Source organism: Tenrec ecaudatus, chromosome 3 (assembly GCF_050624435.1).
Source record: "Tenrec ecaudatus isolate mTenEca1 chromosome 3, mTenEca1.hap1, whole genome shotgun sequence".
Lineage (NCBI taxonomy): Eukaryota > Metazoa > Chordata > Mammalia > Afrosoricida > Tenrecidae > Tenrec > Tenrec ecaudatus.
The window spans coordinates 126,745,860-126,764,536 of NC_134532.1; the positions used below are offsets into that span (position 1 = coordinate 126,745,860).

The 18,677-nt window shown below is 40.3% G+C and overlaps 1 protein-coding gene and 1 pseudogene across 1 annotated transcript in view; both read left to right on the forward strand.

Moving 5' to 3' along the window:
• Window positions 1-18,677, forward strand: part of UNC5C (unc-5 netrin receptor C) — a 448,382-nt gene that overhangs the window by 40,199 nt on the left and 389,506 nt on the right. The gene's annotated exons all lie outside the window — the stretch shown is intronic.
• LOC142443547 (actin, alpha cardiac muscle 1-like) lies at window positions 963-2,069 on the forward strand (annotated as a pseudogene).

An 18,677-nucleotide genomic window follows, 5' to 3' on the forward strand; every position in this document is an offset into this window, starting at 1 on the left:
TTTAACACCATTATATGTTGGCAGTTATTATCTAATTGAATTAGAAATCGAATGTATACATTTTAAATAATATTTTGAGCAGATTTGATTGAATTCGGTTGAGCAGAAGTGGTTGAATCCTTATTTAAAAGATTGGGTGGTTATCTTTTAATTTAAAAAATAAGTAAATCTCATCATCTTAAATGCTTTTGATAATTTATTATCTTTTCTCCTTTCTTTGCTTGGATTTTAATTCATGTAAGTTTTTAAAAATGTTTTCCCCCTAGCTAAATGGCAGTGTATGCAAGCTAGGAGGTGAAAGATGATGTTTGCAGAAGAGCGTATAGATAGAACTCCAAGCTAAGTGACTAGGAAGTCAGCCTTTGGAAACGGAACTTTAAAATAAAGCTGTCATCAGCATAGGACTAGACTTCTCTGATTAACTGCCCTCAGTTACTGTATAATTATGTTGAAAAATGTGAGTAAAAGTTGCAAACATCCTTTTGCTGCCAAATAAAATAGCTTTTAAAGATGACTTCTTTGATTTACAAAGTTTTTAATAGATATAATGATATGTAAATAAAGAAAAAAAATTTATTTGGTGTTATTAAACATTTGAAGTTTCTTGTTGTTGCTATTCCACTTGTTTCATATACTGGGCCATCTTTAGGTTTAAAAGAAATCATTGTGCCCCCCTTCCTTAAATGGTCTGGGGCCCACGGCTGAGTCTCTCCCCTGCCTTACTTGCACCTCAACATTGCGAAGGCGACCAAATAAGGCAAGGTGGCTGGCGAGGGGGCACTCCCTGCCCCCAGGCCACTCCAACTGGGTGGGCACCCCTACCCCCGGCCACTCCAACTGACCCCGCTATAAAGCTACGCACCCTGCGCCCCACGCCCCACATCCGGCGCCAGCCGCACCAGAGCTGAACCCAGCTGAGCTGAGCCCACCTGCGCCCGTGACCCCTTAGAAGCTGTGCCAAGATGTGCGAAGAGGAGGAGACTACCGCTCTGGTGTGCGACAAAGGCTCTGGGCTGGCGAAGGCGGGCGCGGGCGACGCGCCCGGGCCGTCTTTCCTTCCATCGTGGGCCGCCCTCGGCACCAGGGCGTTATGGTGGGTACGGGTCAGAAGGATTCCTATGTAGGTGATGAGGCCTAGAGCAAGCGAGGCATCCTGACTCTCAAGTACCCTACTGAGCACAGCATCATCACCAACTGGGACGACACGGAGAAGATCTGGCACCACGTGCACGGGAGGAGCACCCCACCCTACTCACGGAGGCCCCGTTGAGCCCCAAGGCCAACAGGGAGAAGAGGACTCAAATCATGTTTGAGACCTTCAATGTCCCTGCCATGGACGGGGCCATCCAGGCGGTGCTGTCTCTGTATGCTCCTGGCCACAAGCATTGTTCTGGACAATGGGGATGGAGTTACCCACAATGTCCCCATCTATGAGGGCTACGCTTTGCCCCATGCCATCATGTGTCTGGATCTAGCTGGGCGCGATCTCACCGACTATCTCATGAAGTTCCTCACGGAGCGGGGGTTGTTCCTTTGTCACCACCGCCGAGCCAGAAATCGTCCGCGACATTAAAGAGAAACTGTGCTATGTTGCCCTGGATTTTGAGAATGAGATGGCCACTGCCGCCTCTTCGTCCTCTCTGGAGAAGAGCTATGAGCTGGCTGATGGCCAAGTTATCACTATTTATTGGCAATGAGTACTTCCGCTGCCCGGAGACGCTCTTCCAGCCCTCTTTCATTGGTATGGAATCGGCTGGCATACATGAAACTACTTACCACAGCATCATGAAGTGTGACATTGATATTCACAAGGACCTATATGCCAACAACGTCTTGTCTGGAGGTACCACCATGTATACCCTGGTATTCCTGATTGCATGCAGAAGGAAATCACCGCCCTGGCCCCCAGCACGATGAAGAGTAAGATGATTGCTCCTCCTGAGCGTAAGTACGCTGTGTGGATTGGGGGCTCTATCCCGACCTCCCTGTCCACCTTTCCGCACATGTGGATCAGCAAGCAAGAATATGATGAGGCAGGCCCATCCACTGTCCACCGCAAATACTTCTAAGGTGCTTTCCCGTAGTCTACCTAACATTCAGGATAACCGTATTATGCTTCTCGGAGTCCCTCAAGCCACCCGCCCTCTTCTCTCATCCATCATCGTACAGTTTGTTTACACACGTGCAATTTATTTGTGCTTCTAATATTTATTGCTTTATAAATAAACCAGACTAGGACTTGCAACCTTAAAAAAATCAAAAACAAGGAAATCATTGTGACATTAAGAGAGATACCTTAATGTTGTAAATAAAAGCCGATTTATAGCTCACTTCTAAAAGACATAGACTTAATCACTTTGATTTTTAAGCTGCCTTATAGTCCCAGTACCCTGACGTAATCCCCAGTCTTAAAACTGAGTCCAAGCAAATCTAGGCAAATTGGTTTTGTGTAACTTCAAGCCTTCTGTATTGTGTCTATTGCGTTTTCTTTTTAAAGTAAGAGTAACCCAATTTATCATTTGTATTTTTAATTCAACAAGCATATCTATATATAAACAGATATTTCTATGCTCCTGAAAAAATAGGTTGACTGAATTAAATTTTGAGTGTATGTGTGAGTCTAGGAAGAGAGAACGAAAGACTGAAGTAATGCAGACCAATGTAAAGGTCAACCAAACACATATAATGTCCACGCTCAGTTAAACCTAGCTCTTTCAACCTGGAAATCTATCCGTCAGGCATGATGAGAAAATAGAATCTACCGTCTATCAACCCATCACTTAAGATTTAAGACTTTATAAAGTATGTGCCACTCCCACTTTCTCTTGATTATTGCTTTTCAGGTTATGAATGTAAAGTGCAAATGAAAATGTAGTTTACCTCAAAGGAGCAATATGCTTCATTGATTAGCACTGGTAATTTTTTATACATATTTTTTCCGGTTAGTGACTAGGACTGCACTCACTGACGAATGTATTTTTATTATTATTATTATTAGGTCTTTTTTTGGATTAGCAGTCATTCTTTCCTGAAGTGTTACCAATGTCTTCCAAAAAAAGTTTAAATGGAAGATTCTTAATTAGCTAGTCCAATAACAAGTATGAACTAAATGCATACCTTTCTTCTTATTTACAGATGTATGCAATTATGCAACATGGTCACAAAATTGGAAATCTGTATTATGTGTACTATTTTCATGTATTAACTACATTTCAAAAACCCATTTTTATTCCAAACTGAAACCCTACTAAAATTCCACATTTTTCCATAGTTCATTTACAGTGTATTTGCCTTGACATTAAATCCTGACAGACACTGATATTTTTTAAAATGCCTAAATGCAAACCTTGGTCATTATAATTGACAACTTTTTTTCCATTCACCTATCGCGTAGCTTTAGCGAGTACGCTCTTTACCAAAATGTACACTAGAGTTCTCACCTTCTGATACTGAGTCACTGAAGTTATTTAAAATTCAGTGCAAACTGTAGAACATCTTCCTGGGGAAATTTTGGCTCTTGATGTTTTATTAAAATAATCTTGACTCAATGGTGATATCTTCCAATTAGATGAATCCCCCTCATTGCCATTGAGTTGATTGTGACTCTTAATGTCACCCAAAAGCCAGAAGAAGCCTGCCCTGTTACGTTCCCAAGGTTCTACACTTTTATAGAAGTACACTGCCTCCACATTCTCCCACAGGCTGACTGACTGCTTCAGACAATGAACCTCTTGGTTAGTTGTCAAGCACTTTAACCACTGCACCACCAGTGCTCCTACATAGATAATAAACCCAAGTAAAACCAAGCCTACCGTCTTTGATTCTTCTATACTAATGTATACTAATGTATGGCTAATGGACATTAATAACTAATGTATGGCCACCCTATAGTCACTGAGTAGAGAACTTTATAATAAAAGGATCAAAGGGGATATCATGACAACTGGAAGAGACATTGTAGTGAGACATTCATGTCCAGAATGTGAATTGTTTCGGGAAGGAAAAATAATGACACACTAATTAAAAGCAATTCCTTGCAGTGGATGATCTTAGAATAACTTTATATGTTAATGTGCATTTTGACTCCGTAAATGGATGATAAAATCTAGGTACCATATATACTTGTGTATAAGCTGACTTTTTGAGCATATTTTAATGCAGTTTTTCTGGTAAAATTAGGTACCTTGACTGATATTCAGGTCAGCTTATACTCAAGGATAGATAGTATTTTTTGTTTATTTTTAGAATCCTTCTAGACACTCTGGGTAAAAGAGATGTTGATCTGATCTTCTCTCCTTGGAAAAAAATAAGACTAGGGCAGGGCCTTGATAAATGACTACATAGGAGTCTAATTGCCAGATTAGTGGATTTTGGCTTTATCATCTAGTACACAAGAAGCTGGTGAGTGTTTTAAAAGAGGGAGATGATAATAAAGATAAAAGGGTCACGGGGAAGAGATGAACCAGTCAGGGTGCAGTGTAGCAAGGATGAGACATATAACTTTCCTCTAGTTCTTTAATGTTTCCTCCCCCCACTTTCATAATCCCATTTCTACCTTACAAATCTGGACAGACCAGAGGATGTACACTGGTACAGATAAGAGATGGAAAAAGCAGGGAATCCAGGACAGAGTAACCCCTCAGGACCGAATGTGAGAGTAGCGATATCGGGAAGGCGGGGCGAAGGTGGGGTAGAGAGGGGGAACCGATCACAAGGATCTCCATTTAACCCCCTCCTTGGGGGATGAACAACAGAAAAGTGGGTGAAAGGAAAAGTCGGACAATGTAAGATATGACAAAATATTAATTTATAAATTATCAAGGGTTCCTTGGTGGGGAGGGAGGGGAAAAATGAGGAGCTGATATCAAAGGCTCAAGTAGAAAGCAAATGTTTTGAGAATGATGATGGCAACAAATGCACAAATGTGCTTGACACAATGGATGGATGGATGGGTTGTGATGAGTTGTATGAGCCCCCAATAAAATGATTAAATAAATAATAAAGATAAAAGTGATGATCATTTCTATGTGCCTATATTTATAGGTTTAGTATTAAGGTGGTAGAAGGACATTGGGCCTCAACTCAAGTATTCTATCAATGCAAGAATACTTTCTTCTATTAAATTGGCATTCTATGATGCTCACCCTCCCGACACAACCACTGAAGACAAAGCCGGTGAATAAGCAAATGTGGTGAAGAAAGCTGATGGTGCCCGGCTATCAAAAGAGATAGCATCTGGGGTCTTAAAGGCTTGAAGATAAACAAGTGGCCCTGTAGCTCAGAAGCAACAAATCCCACTTGGAAGAACACACCAGCCTGTGTGATCACGAGGTGCCGAAGGCCTCAGTTATCAGGCATCAAAGAACAAAAAATCATATCATTGGGTGCACACCTCCATGATATGATCGCTGAGAACAAACTGGTGCATAAGCAAATGTGAAGAAAGCTGATGGTGCCTGGCTATCAAAAGAGATAGTGTCTGGGGTCTTAAAGGCTTGAAGGTGAACAAGCGGCCATCTAGCTCAGAAGCAAAAAAGCCCACATGGAAGAAGCACACCAGCCAGTGCGATCACGAGGTGTCAAAGTGATCAGATATAAGGCTTTATCAGAACAAAAAAATCTTACCATAGTGAATGAAGGGGAAAGTGCAGCGTGGAGACCCAAAGCTCATTTGTCGGCCACTGGAGATCCCCTTGCAGAGGGGTCTAGGGGAGGAGATGAGTCAGGGTGTGATGTAGCACCGATGAAGAATACAGCTTTCCTCCAGTTCCTAAATGTCTCCCCCCCCCCCCCCGCAACTATCATGATCCAAACTCCACCTTGCAAAGTCTGGATAGGGCAGAGGTTGTACACTGGTGCAGATAGGAGCTGGAGGCACAGGGAATCCAGGGTGGATGATACCTTCAGGACCAGGGTGTGAGTGGTGATACTGGGAGGGTAGAGAGCGAGTGGTTTGGAAAGAGGGAACCGATTACAAGGATCTACATGTTACCTCCTCCCTGGGGGACAGACAACAGAATATGGGGTGAAGGGAGATGTTGGACAGGGAAAGATATGACAAAATAATAATTTATAAATTGTCAAGGGCTCATGAGGGAGGGAGAGATTGGGGAGGGAGCAGGAAAAGAGGACCTGATGCAAAGAGCTTAAGTGGAGAGCAAATGCTTTGATGAGGGCAATGAATGTACAGATGTGCTTGACACAATTGATGTATGTATGGATTGGGATGAGAGTTGTATGAGCCCCTAATAAAACGTTTAAAAAAACCTGATGATCATTTTCTGAGCACCGATCTTAGGAACTTTTCTAAGTGCTTTACATGTAAGGTTGGTGCGTTAGTCCAGGTAGAGGAGAGACACATGTATATAAGGAAGAACTTTGTATATAAGAGCAGTTGAACATTGAGAAAACATCCCAGCCCCATCCAGATCAAGTCCATAAGTCCAATATTAGCCCATATGTCTGATGCCAATCTATAAAGCCCTCTTCAGACTCACAAAACACATGCTGTGATGCCGAATGCAGAAAGATTGCAGGCCAATGGTTGGGAAATCTTGTGGATCCAGTGGTATTGTAAACATCTTAGCGCTGGCAGGGTTCACCATGTGGCTTCTCCGGCTCCAGGGCTCTGGTGTCCTGCCTCCAGGGAGGAATATAGGAATTCCTAGAATCCTCAGGAGAAGGCCATGCCCACACAGAAGCCTTATTGACAATGTCCTAATTGACAGCCTAGACTCTACCCCTATACTCTTAATCCTCAAATTGACACCAGATTATGTAACTACCACAGTTGGCAGTTGAAATCCATGAGGTACTTCTCAGAAGAAAGATGAGGCTGTCTGCTTCCATAAAGATTCTTAGTCTTGAAAACCCCATATGGGGTTGCTGTGATCTGGAATTAACTTCAGGGGCAATGCACTTGGTTTTTGGTATCACATGTATTAATGTACTCGCTCCATAATGCTTTCTTGTAGTAGGGAATAAAGGCAATGAAATATCAAATAATACTTCAAGATTAGTAAACTACTAAAACTTGGGGTGAAATATACACATTACAAGGCATTTGATTCTAGAGTCTTTGCCTTTATGCTTGGTTTTGTGGTACAAAGAAAATCTTGTAATGAGAGATTAATCTAGAAAAATATGAGGGATGGATCTGAGAGGAGATAGACGAAAAATGATTGGGTACGAGGCTCTTGAAATAGACCAAGTATAAGAACATAAACTCTTTTGTCCATAAAATCTTTTAACTTCAGCGGCGATGGCAATAGGAGCGGAAAGTAAGGGTGGTGTTTAGGGATTCTAAGAAAACATTATTGCTAAAGGTTTTGACTTATTGATGGCTTTACATTGATCCAGGGAAGTAAAGGAGTTCCTTATATCAGTTATAGCTGATTCTGGAGTTTTCAATCAAGATGGGAGAATTATGATACCACTAACATTTTTTTGAAAGATAATCATAAGGGAAGACGATGAGTAATTGATAAAGATCTTAGTTGGAAATGCTGTCAGCACAATAAACTTACATGACTGTGAATTATAGGAAGAAGTGGCTAATGACTGAGACTTGGCGTCATCAGCAGCAGTGTGATACCTCAAACTATAGCAAGTATAAGGGGGGAGGTGGGGAGAACTGAGGGAAGAGGGATCTGTGCAAGCTTATCGATGTCAAGAAAATTAAAATGGGAAGAGGGAACTAAGAAGGTGGGGAAGGAAAATGTAAGTTTGCCTCGGAGACTGGGAGAAGGATGCTTAATGTGATAACACCCAGTATTGTGCAAGAGACTGAAAAGAAAGAAGAACCCGAATTGAGGAGGAGACGGGGTTGCAAGACACTTCATTGGATTGAAGTGCTCCACTATTATTAGACAGAACTCAGTAAGTCATTCCAGAATTACCAGCTGTCATTTATCTATCCTAATGATCTAATGGTGTATCATTAGCTCAATTTCTTCAGTCAGTCTAAATAGATAATCACTTTCCTTTGTCTCTGTCATTTGCCTGGAATGACATTATGTTAGAATAGAAATGAATATGATCACTCTTTGATCTTCTTAGTGTTTTTGATACTCTAAATTCGTGTAAGTAAAGCCTTTAAAACTATAAAGATCAGAACATATTCACTCAGTCCCCCAATACTTAGAGTTCCTACCGGGCACCTCAAAGTACAATGCCCATGATTTTCCTGATGGTTGAGAATGAGTGCAGTTTCCAATAATTTAGTATTTATGTGGGTATTTGCATACATATGTACATCTATATACATGCTAGTTATTGTATTGGTCACTAACAGTTTGTCCTGCTTGTATTATATTGATTGATTGATTGTCTTGCCCTCAAAAGCAAGGAATCATGGATGTGTCATGGATGTTTATCATTACCATATGTTTAAGCAAGCATTGTATTCTATTTCATTCTTTTCATTAATACAGCACAGTCTTTTTTAACAATCCCAGTTACTGAGGTGGCTGCTCATTACTCTTTCCCAGATTTGCCATCTGTCTAGGCTGATGACACAGTCATTTTCCTAGGTCTTCTTTTCCTGCATAGTAATTAGCCTTAGTCAGCGACACTGGCTTTTCAAAAAATAAAAAAAGTAAAGTAACACGTAATATATTATTGCATGGAATCCTATTCAAAATAGTAACTTAAAATGTGTGAGTGACAGGGTAAATTACTGCTAAGCATTATGCTTAACATCACTATCACCCCGGGGCCAAACCCAGTGAGTGGTGTTGGTGGTTGGTGACATATTTGGGCTGGAATGTGCTGTACTGTTGGGCATCAGTCAAATGTAGTAATGTATGATAATTCCTCACCTGGGGCAGATGAAAGCAACCTCATCAAAACAAATGCTCTCACTGCAGTCTTCCTCTCAGCATATTACCATCGATTTGAATATCCTGCAACTACCTGGTGATTTCTCTTCCCCGTCATTTTTGATGATTTTCATAAAAATAAAGAATCTTGTCAACTTAGTCTAGGTTGTTCAGAAAGCCAAAAGAATTAACTAAACCACTTTTAGAATGAATTTATAATGAAAATACAATTTTAATGAATGAAGTCAAAAAAACAACCAGGTTTTTTCATCTTTTTCCCCTCTGAAACTAAGAGAAAAAGCATATATTTTAGACTTCTAGTTGAACTCCCCAGGGTACCATTTTCAAGTTTCTTTTCACCTTTGAAGTGAGTTCAGCCTCGTGTTCTTCCAATCTGCTCGTGGGCTTCCTTAGAGACGCAGCTAATATCACAGTTGTGACCTCGATGTTACTTTGTACTCTTTCTCCAAGAGATACTTTTTTCACCTCTTGGAGATCTATGGTATTTCCTTTGCAAGAGCTCCATTGCGTTGGATTGTGGGTTAGATTTTACTTTAAGATGTAAGGCTATAAAATCACATATTTCTCCCCAGTAGCATATCAAGTGAGAAATTCACTTGGAGATCATTAAAGTTCCTAGAACAACAACCAAAAAGAAGTTATGTGGTCTCATAACTTAAACGTGACATGTGTTGAGGAAGAACTTTTTATAATAATGATCAAACCAATTTGCTTTACTTGCTCAAAATATTATGTCACCGAATGACAGAACAAAAAGTATTTATGAGGCATACTGTATAATTAGGAAGTAAATTCCTAAGCTATATGGCGAAGACAGCAGGGTTTGAACAGCACCATTTCTAAAGCTGAATCAGGGTCTTTGATGAGAGTAGGTTACAACAATGAAGGCTTTGAGAACCTTGCGAAATCTCAATTAAGTTGTTGAAATGTTTCCACAGTTTATTTTTCTAGGATCTTTTCCATGGCTGCTTGCTTATAAAGACTTGCCTGTGGAAGGAAATTGGGCAGGAACTTTTGAATTGGTCTCTTGTTTGCCTCGTTCTCTTGACCTGTACCAGGGTAGTTACATGTTGGGGGCCTTCAGTTGTTCATTTGCTACTGTTCTTAATCATGAAATTGTTCTCTGTATAATTAAAATCAAGTTCTGCTAATGGGCCAGGAAGCACAATTCTGAAATTAAGAAGGGAAGAGTTGATTTTTCTTTTTGACTTCCTGCCATATCTAGCTCTGTCATTTTTAGGATTTTGAAAGTTTTCAGAATATTTGAATAACCAACCCAAGCCTCTGTGTTTTATAAATGGAAAACTTTAGATATGCTGTCTCTAAGGCAATTTAAAAAATGAACATTATATAATAAACAACGAAACATCATAAATAATAATAAAATTGGGACATATGCTATCACAAGTCAAGGACATGAGTCAGCAAGTTATATGAATGGGGGTTTGTACACATATATGGATATATGCTTTTGAAAAACACCTTTCTCCTGCCACTGAAGGTTTGGTCACTTGATTTTTGTACAAAGGTTAACTTTTCACTCCCAAATCTAATTGTCAGCCTATTTGGAAACCACAACTCAGTTATGATACTTACTGTTTGTAAGCAGATGTGATGAAAGCTCTTCTTCGATTAGATTGTTGCCATCTCCTCATTAGATAATTGAAGAAATCAGTAATAAAATAATCTCCAAGTTATTCGGTACCTGATCACCATTATGCACTTTTGTTCAATTCTTTCAGGAGTGCTGTTAGGCCATTGGATTCACCAAGATGTGACGTAATTAGGAATTATATATGTTCTTTATGTATTTACGATAGACTTGGAGTCCCAAAGAAATGATAGCTACCCAAAATGTACAACTGGGGATTTGGAGGCAGGACCTTAAAGAATGGTAAGAACATCGTGGTCATTTTCTGCTTCCTTTAGCAATGAGTGGTAGGCACACTTGTTCAGAAGGGAATGCCGTTTTCGTGAAGAAGTCCTTCTGCACAAAGGTAGAGAAAAATGTCCGCTTGTTCTGAGGGACCTCAGGGCAGGAACGACCCATCTTCTGTGATTCATTACTTCATAGACAATATGGTGCCTCTTTACGAGAAGAGGTTTCATCTTAATGTGGAATACAGATGGAATAGTAGCACTTGTAGGAAATAAATATTCTGAATTCTTAGTGATATTAGATAGTGGTGATTGATTAATGACACCAATGCGCAGGTTGTCATAGGTTGATTGAAATGATAATTAGGGGCTGAGGTGAAAGAAGAAAACACCGTAGGTTTCTTAAACTGCAGTTGCTTTGTTACACCGGATATTAGTGTGTACCAGCAAAGCAGTGCGGGGGTGGGGAGCCAAGAGTGGAACAGAGGCTTTGCCATTGGTGCTTTTAGAACGTGGTGGGTACATGATTTTACATATTCTTCCATTAAAAGGAACGGAAACATAATAAAAAAGCAGATACACCTTGTGGTAATTATCCCATCCTTCTAAGGCCAATTAATCCTTTTGCTGCTGCTTTACAATTTAAGTTGATTCCTATTCCTCAGTAACATTGAGGAGGTAGTGTCCTGATGTGTATGGAAGCCAAACAATGTTAGTGAAGAGGAGCTGAAATTATTACATTAGAAAAAGGACTCTATTTAGTGACTCTGCAGGACAATAAATTACAATAAGAATTAAAACAATGGCCACCTATTCGTGTTAAGAAGGAACTCTTAATTGGTGGCACAGTGTTCAAGTGCTGAGCTGCTAACCGAAAGGTTAGTGGTTCGAACCTGTGAAACACTGTGTGGGATTTACAGACTGGAAACCCCATAGGGCAGTTTAATTCCTCTGATTCCGAATTGACCTGATGGAAGTAATTATTTATGTTAATTAAGAAATGAAATAGTTAAGTACGTTGTCCAATAATTACAGGATTGAGGGAAAAAAAGGAAGGCATGTGAGCCAAACTTTTCTATGCATCCCAACATGCAAAGATTCACTGCCCTTCCACTGACTCTGACTCAGCGCCGCCCTTTAGGACAAGGGTAGAAATGCCCTATGGGTTTCCAAGACGAACTCTTTTTTTTTTTTTTTCATTTTTTTCTCTTTTCTTCTTTTACATTTTATTAGGGACTCATACAACTCTTACCACAATCCATACATATACATACATCAATTGTATAAAGCACATCCATACATTCCCTGCCCCAATCATTCTCAAGGCATTTGCTCTCCACTTAAGCCCCTTGCATCAGGTCCTCTTTTTTTTTTCCCTCCCCATTCCCCCCTCCCTCATATGCCCTTGGTAATTTATACATCGTTGTTTTGTCATATCTTGCCCTATCCGGAGTCTCCCTTCCCCCCTTCTCTGCTGTCCCTCTCCCAGGGAAGAGGTCACATGTGGATCCTTGTAATCAGTTCCCCCTTTCCAACCCACTCACCCTCCACTCTCCCAGCATCGTCCCTCACACCCTTGGTCCTGAAGGTATCATCCACTCTGGATTCCCTGTACCTCCAACCCTCATATGCACCAGTCCAAGAAGAACTCTTAATAGAAGTAGAAAGCCTCTTTTCGCCCAGGTGCTCCTGGCGCTTTTGAAGTGTGAATTTTTGGTTAGCAGCCTAATGTGTTACCTGCCATGGCACCAGGGCTAGAAATAAAAACACGAGCTACGCTACATGGCATGTTCCTGAAGAGCAAAAGGACTTTCTCTCTTTGAGTTTACTTTTGACTTTTGCTGTTGTTTACCGAGAAAGAAGAAATTAATATCACTTGAAAATGCTGGTCCATAAGGGAACCTTCATAGGACAAAAACTGAAAAGATGAGAATAATTTTTTGTGAATGAAATTAACCTTCTCCTGCCAAGGTGATTTTGACTCCCAGTATTCCCACGTTTAGAAGCGTCCACCTCCGCCAGGGGTTTGTGTGGCTGTAATGTGAACCGTCCTGGCTTCCATGGCGTCCACCGGCAGCTGGTAACCATCGACTTGGAGCTTATCAGCCTCTTACAAACTGCTCGCACAACCCAGGGACCTTATAATATTCCAAATACCCAGAATTAAAATGTATGCCATGCCCTAAAAAGATGTTCCAGTGATGATTTACTTCTGCTTTTTATACAAGGAAAACGTCTACTTCCATTGCTAATAGTGATTTTCTTTTTAACGGAGCTGACATGTTGTGTGCTTTCTCCTCATGTCACGCTTGGACTGAGCCCTGGGCTTTGTCACATGCTTGTTCTGATTAGACAGAAGTCTCCCATAGACTGTTTGTAATTATATATGTCAGAACATGTTTATAAGAGACTTCTTTCTGTTCCATTTTAAGCAATGTTTCTAATTCAAAATGTTTACAAGGTGGCCAGGGCTGAGCCAAATCCTTCTCAATAAAACAATCAGCAAACCTGGGAGTTGTTATGTGTTCTTAAGTCAAAGATCAAGTATTAATGCCCATTTATATCTTCTGTCAAAGCTAGTTATAAAGTAGGATTATACCATCACAGTAAACATTAGAAAACATCATATTCCTCAAAATAACCAACCACCTATTTTGAAGAAAGGACATAGTGGTTGCTTCTATGAGGCCTGGCTTATCGACATAATAATAGAATATGTCTGTAGCATTTACTTGATGTTTATGGATAAACTGAGGAACAATAAAAAGCTTCTCTCGTATGAAAGCGCTTTTTATCTAGTGTCTGTGTCGCCATAGGCTTCCAATCAAGAAATAAGCTTTTCCAACCTAAGAGGAAGGAAGTGTGGGTAAAATATATAAGTATTTCAAAAACTGTTTCACATGGAAGGGGTCATTCATCACTGTGAGAATATTTTCAAAGGTGGTATCCGATGTGAAATTTGAAACTGCCTCAAAGCTGAATCCTGCAAGGAGGAAAAAGGAAAAAAGGCAGAGAAGTATAATAGACAAAAGCATCTTTGGTCTTACCCATATTGCTAGGTTTCACTGGTTTTTCTCTTTTGTATCTACCTAAGTTATAGTTTGTTATTTTAAAATATATTTCAATTCAAAATTAATTCCTTTCAGTCTCTAAGCAATACATATATACTAATGTGAACCATTGAAATTAACTAATTAATGGACAGTGAATGAGGTTTTTAAACTCATTAGGAAGTGATAATACCAGTATTGAATGGGCTAAAAATGATCTCTGTGTTATGAAAAAGTTGGGTTAAACTGATTGGGAATAACAAAAAAACCAAAGACATTATAAATGGAAATTACTACTGTTTTCAGAAAGCAAATTATTTTAAAATTTTCTTTTAAATGGAAAGAGTGTGCATACAGTATTGGTAGGATGAATGATGCTAGCTGCTGACAATAAAAGCTCTAAGTCACAGTCTAGAGTTCAGAATCCTGAGACAATGAGAAATGTCACCAGCTAGTCTTTCCTTTAAAGATCACAGGCCCATAGAGGCAGGGACTAGCTATGGATGCAGCTTTGGAAAATGAAGACCTAACCATACTACCACCTGTCTCAATATTGCAACCATAAAGCATTTCCTAGTAACTAAAATATAGTAAGTATATTAATTTTTACCTGTGTTTCAATACAAAATTAGAATCACTTCTCTTCCATAGCCCATAAAGAGAATAGAGTTTCATCTTCAGCCGGGATTACCTGAAGTCTCCAAAACTTTAATGACACATAGGAAATAGGATTGTTCTAAATGTTCCTTCTCTACTGGTTGTACAGTACTTTTTATAATCGCTATTGATATCAAAAAGGAGAATAGTTATTTCCCTGTGTTATAGCACGACTTAACCTGAGGCAAAAGATATGCCCTATTTGTCCAAAAACCCAATCAAGGTGACATCAGTGGGATTGAAGTTTTCCTCCTTAAATAACCAGTAAATGAAAATTGCTTTCTAGCATTTCAAAGAATAAGTGCTAAAAACTATTAGCTAAAGGAGCTTTCTGCCTGACAGCATTAATTTCCTATTCACTTCATTAAAGGGAGAGTTTTGATAGGGCTTATAAATTACAGCATGTTTCTAGCAGACGAATAGCTTGAGGAAAAACATGTAATGGTTCTCCTTAATCAAAATAAGAGCAAGATGCTGTTTATTCAGCTGAGGAACCTTGGCTCAAGGGTGCTTATTTTATTACTTCTATGCCAGATAAAAAGTAACCCATAGAAACATGACCAGTGAAATAAGTACAACACATTTGGGGGGCGGAGGGAAGAAGAAGAAAAAAATACTATTAATGTGTCAACAATAGGGAGAATTTCTTGGAAACTCATCCATTTATTAACCAACTCATTTACTTAGAACTTAATATGTGCTGCTCATGATGCTATCGCTTTTCATGGAGAGGAAAATACTAGAGGTCCCGGCCCTCATGGAACTTACTCTCTGACAGGAAACCAAGTGCGCAGCATAGAACTTGTAGGTTTCTTTTTTCTTTTAACCTGAGAACCACACCTCTCACCAATAATTCCCTATAGCACAACAAAGTGCTAAGCATGAAACCAAAATGGAAATTAAATGCACTTACTATTAAAAAGGAAAATGTAACCACACTCTGTGAACTAGCTGTTAAAGTTAGGAAAATAAACTTACCAAGTTTATAACATTCTGAGTTGAGTTTCCACGTCAACTGGCTCCACCGGCTACCTTTAGAGTGAGTGAGTCATTTACTACACACACACACACACACACACCCCTCTCTCTCCCTCTCCCTCTACCTCTCCCTCTCTCCCTCCCTCCCTCCACCTTGCCATTGAGGAGTTGGTTCTGATTTATAGCAACCTTCTAGGAAAGGGTAATACTGTCCTTTTGGGTTTCCTAGGCTGTCAGTCTTTTTGGGGAGAGAAAGCCTCATCTTTCTCCATGAGAACCTCTGGGGAAGTTGAGCTGCTGACCTTTTGGTAAGCAGCTCACTACGTAACCCACTACACACCGGGGCTCCAGACACTGTATAAGTCTTCACAGGATCAAGGATTTGATTCTCCTGTCTTTTGTTTCCTGAAATTCAAGGCTGCTCTTGCGGTCTAAGATACAGCCCGTTAGCCTGTAGGAGAGAGAATTCCTTCTTGTCTTAGTAATCAACATAGTGAATGACCATCTTTTTGTTTTTGTATCTTCCTCCCGAAAGGATCCACTTCTTACGTGCACACACAACTCACCACCTTCTAACTGGACATCAGCATAAACTGCCCTTAATGGCTTTGGCACATTCCTCTGATTAGGGGAAGGGACTTGGAGTCTCCCGGCAAGCTATAAAGGGTTTGGGTTTCCTCTGATTGACTGTGGTCACCTCCATGGAAGCCTCCCTCCTGCGTTTTTCTGGCCCAGATCAATGTCAGTAGTTAAATGACTCAGTTCTTTGAAAGCTGTCCACTGACCTTTCCTTCATGATTGATTTCTTGAAAAGCCCGCAGGAGTGAGGTTTCTCGGGAAGACACGTTCACGCTGCCTGCTCTGGCCACCCCTCCCAGCAGACCACTAGGGTTTCCCACAGAGGATTAGGCCACTTGTGTAGACCCAGGACCTGAGAATCTCTCCAGTGACCACAATGAAACTGAATTCCACATCTAGCCTTTCTCCACAGCCTGCTGGAATTATTTATAAAGAGAAGACAAAGGCGGAGTCCTTGATTGGCCTTCAAAAGACTTCCTGAAAAACACCTTGGAGAGGCCTCCATGGCAGTTACCTGAGGGTGTCAGGTAGACTTTTCAACCCCTACCTGTGGTATCTAGCCAATCCCACTCACCTTGTAGTCAGGCACCTGCAGGTTCCGTTCAATTTGGAAATATTATGAGTGGAATCTGACTTAGAATATGAACTGTATCTTAAAACTGTGTGCTTTAAAAGACTTTCTTTTCTTGACGCTGTATTTAACCAGATCTTTTGCAAACTTGTCTTTTCCTTTGTTTCTGTGATAGAAAAAGAAGGATCATGATTAAAAGACTACCAGTGTGGAATTTGGAAATGTCCCACCCCGACCTCTTTGTGGCCAGGCCTTCTCTAAGCCTCGAGAAGTGTGTTTTTATGGGGCTAGGGCGAGGGATGTGTCGCAGCAGACGAGAGCAAAGGAGCAGTGGTTGAAGTAGTAATTTCTCGGCTCTTGACAAACCAAAGCCTCCTCTTTTATTGGATGTAAATCAGCAACATCATACAAGTAGTTAGAGGCGAAATCTGAATTTAGTTCTTGTCCCTCTCAAAGATCATGTTGTTCTCATCTGAAAATACTGCCCCCAAACCTCAAACTAACCGTCATGGAGTCGATGCCAGCCCAGAGTGGCCCTGTGAGTCTCCAAAACTGCTCCTTTCCGGGAGCAGAAAGCCACCCCTTCCTCCCCCGGAACAGCGGTGGTTTCAAACTGCTGACCAGACACCAGGCAACCCAGCCCCCTGAAAATAATGTTGAAGGAATACAGTGTTTTAGGAGAGATTTTCCACTTCACCTTTTCTGACTTACAGTTTGTCTCAAAGCGTCAGAGCAAACGCACACAAAGGAAAATCAACGAAGAGATCTAATCAGACTACTCCCATTCGAAGCCCGATGGTGCGATGGTCAAGCGCTCAGCTGCTAATTGAAAGCTTGTGGTTTGAACCTACTCAGCAAGTCTGCCGGAGAACGGCGTGGTGATCAGCTGGGAAGCTTCTGTCACAGTCCATATGCTTTCATGCTTTTGACTCTTCCCACCCCCCCCCCCCTGGTAAACATCACAGCCTACCAACTCCTGCACTGCCTCCTGGAGCTGTTATCAGTCTAAAATCTACTGCCCACCAACCAATGACATGTGTATAGAACTTCAGATTTTCAGAACACTTTCCTCATTTGCTTGTGTTTAGAGAAGAAACTTTCTTTTTTAACTAATCATGTAAAGGTTCCCTTGTGGTGGTGTAGTGGGTTAAACTTTAGGTTGCCAACCTCAAGTTCAGCAGTTCAAAACCACCAGTCACTCTGCAGGGGAATGATAAGGTTTTCTGCTTCCATCAAATTGTACTGTTTTGGAAACGCACAGGGGCAGTTCTGTTCTGACCCAAAAGGTCGTGATCAATTTTGTGACAGTGAGTTTGATTTGTTTGGCTATCATTTTTAATCAGCCTGGGGAAATCATTTTATTTTAACTATAGCTACCTTCACCCTCTTTTCTTTATGACTTACTGATGTTTTTTTGTCCCCCCAGCCCCCTTTTGGCCAAGTGTTATTGCAATATGTTCCTGGTATGAGGTTAAAAAATAAGACATGCAGGGATCATTATGAGTGACAGGCACAGTTGTATTGGAGTGGACTAAAGCAATCTTAAAAGGATCATTATTCAAGATATTTCAACATTACAATAAAATGGAAATAATAAGCAACATCTTCCTTTTTATATTTTAAAGTTTTTTTCTTTAATCATTTTATTGGGAGCTCTTACAGATATTATAACAATGCATAATTCATTTAAATCAAGTGTAATTATATAATTGCCGCCACCATCAGTTTCAAATCATTTTCTTTCTTCTTGAACTTTGCTATCAGCTCTTTATCACCTCCCTTCCCCAATCTAAACCCCCTGAAACCTGTTATTAAATTATGTATTATTATTTATTGATTGATTGTCATATCTTTCACCATCCAATGTATCCGTTCACCTGCAATTCTATTAACCATTCTCCTTGAGTGAAGAATACAGACATCATTGCTATTAGCTCCCCATGTACTCCTTCCTATACCCTCAGGGAATCAACACTCCTGTTACTATTTCTGAAGGGTTTGTCTGTCTTGCCTTTCATGCATCAGTTTGTAATAGGAGATTGAACTGGCTGGTTAAAAAAAATCATTATCCCATCTTGTTAAGAAAAACGGAATAGTGAAATGGTAAATATAGAAACCTAAACC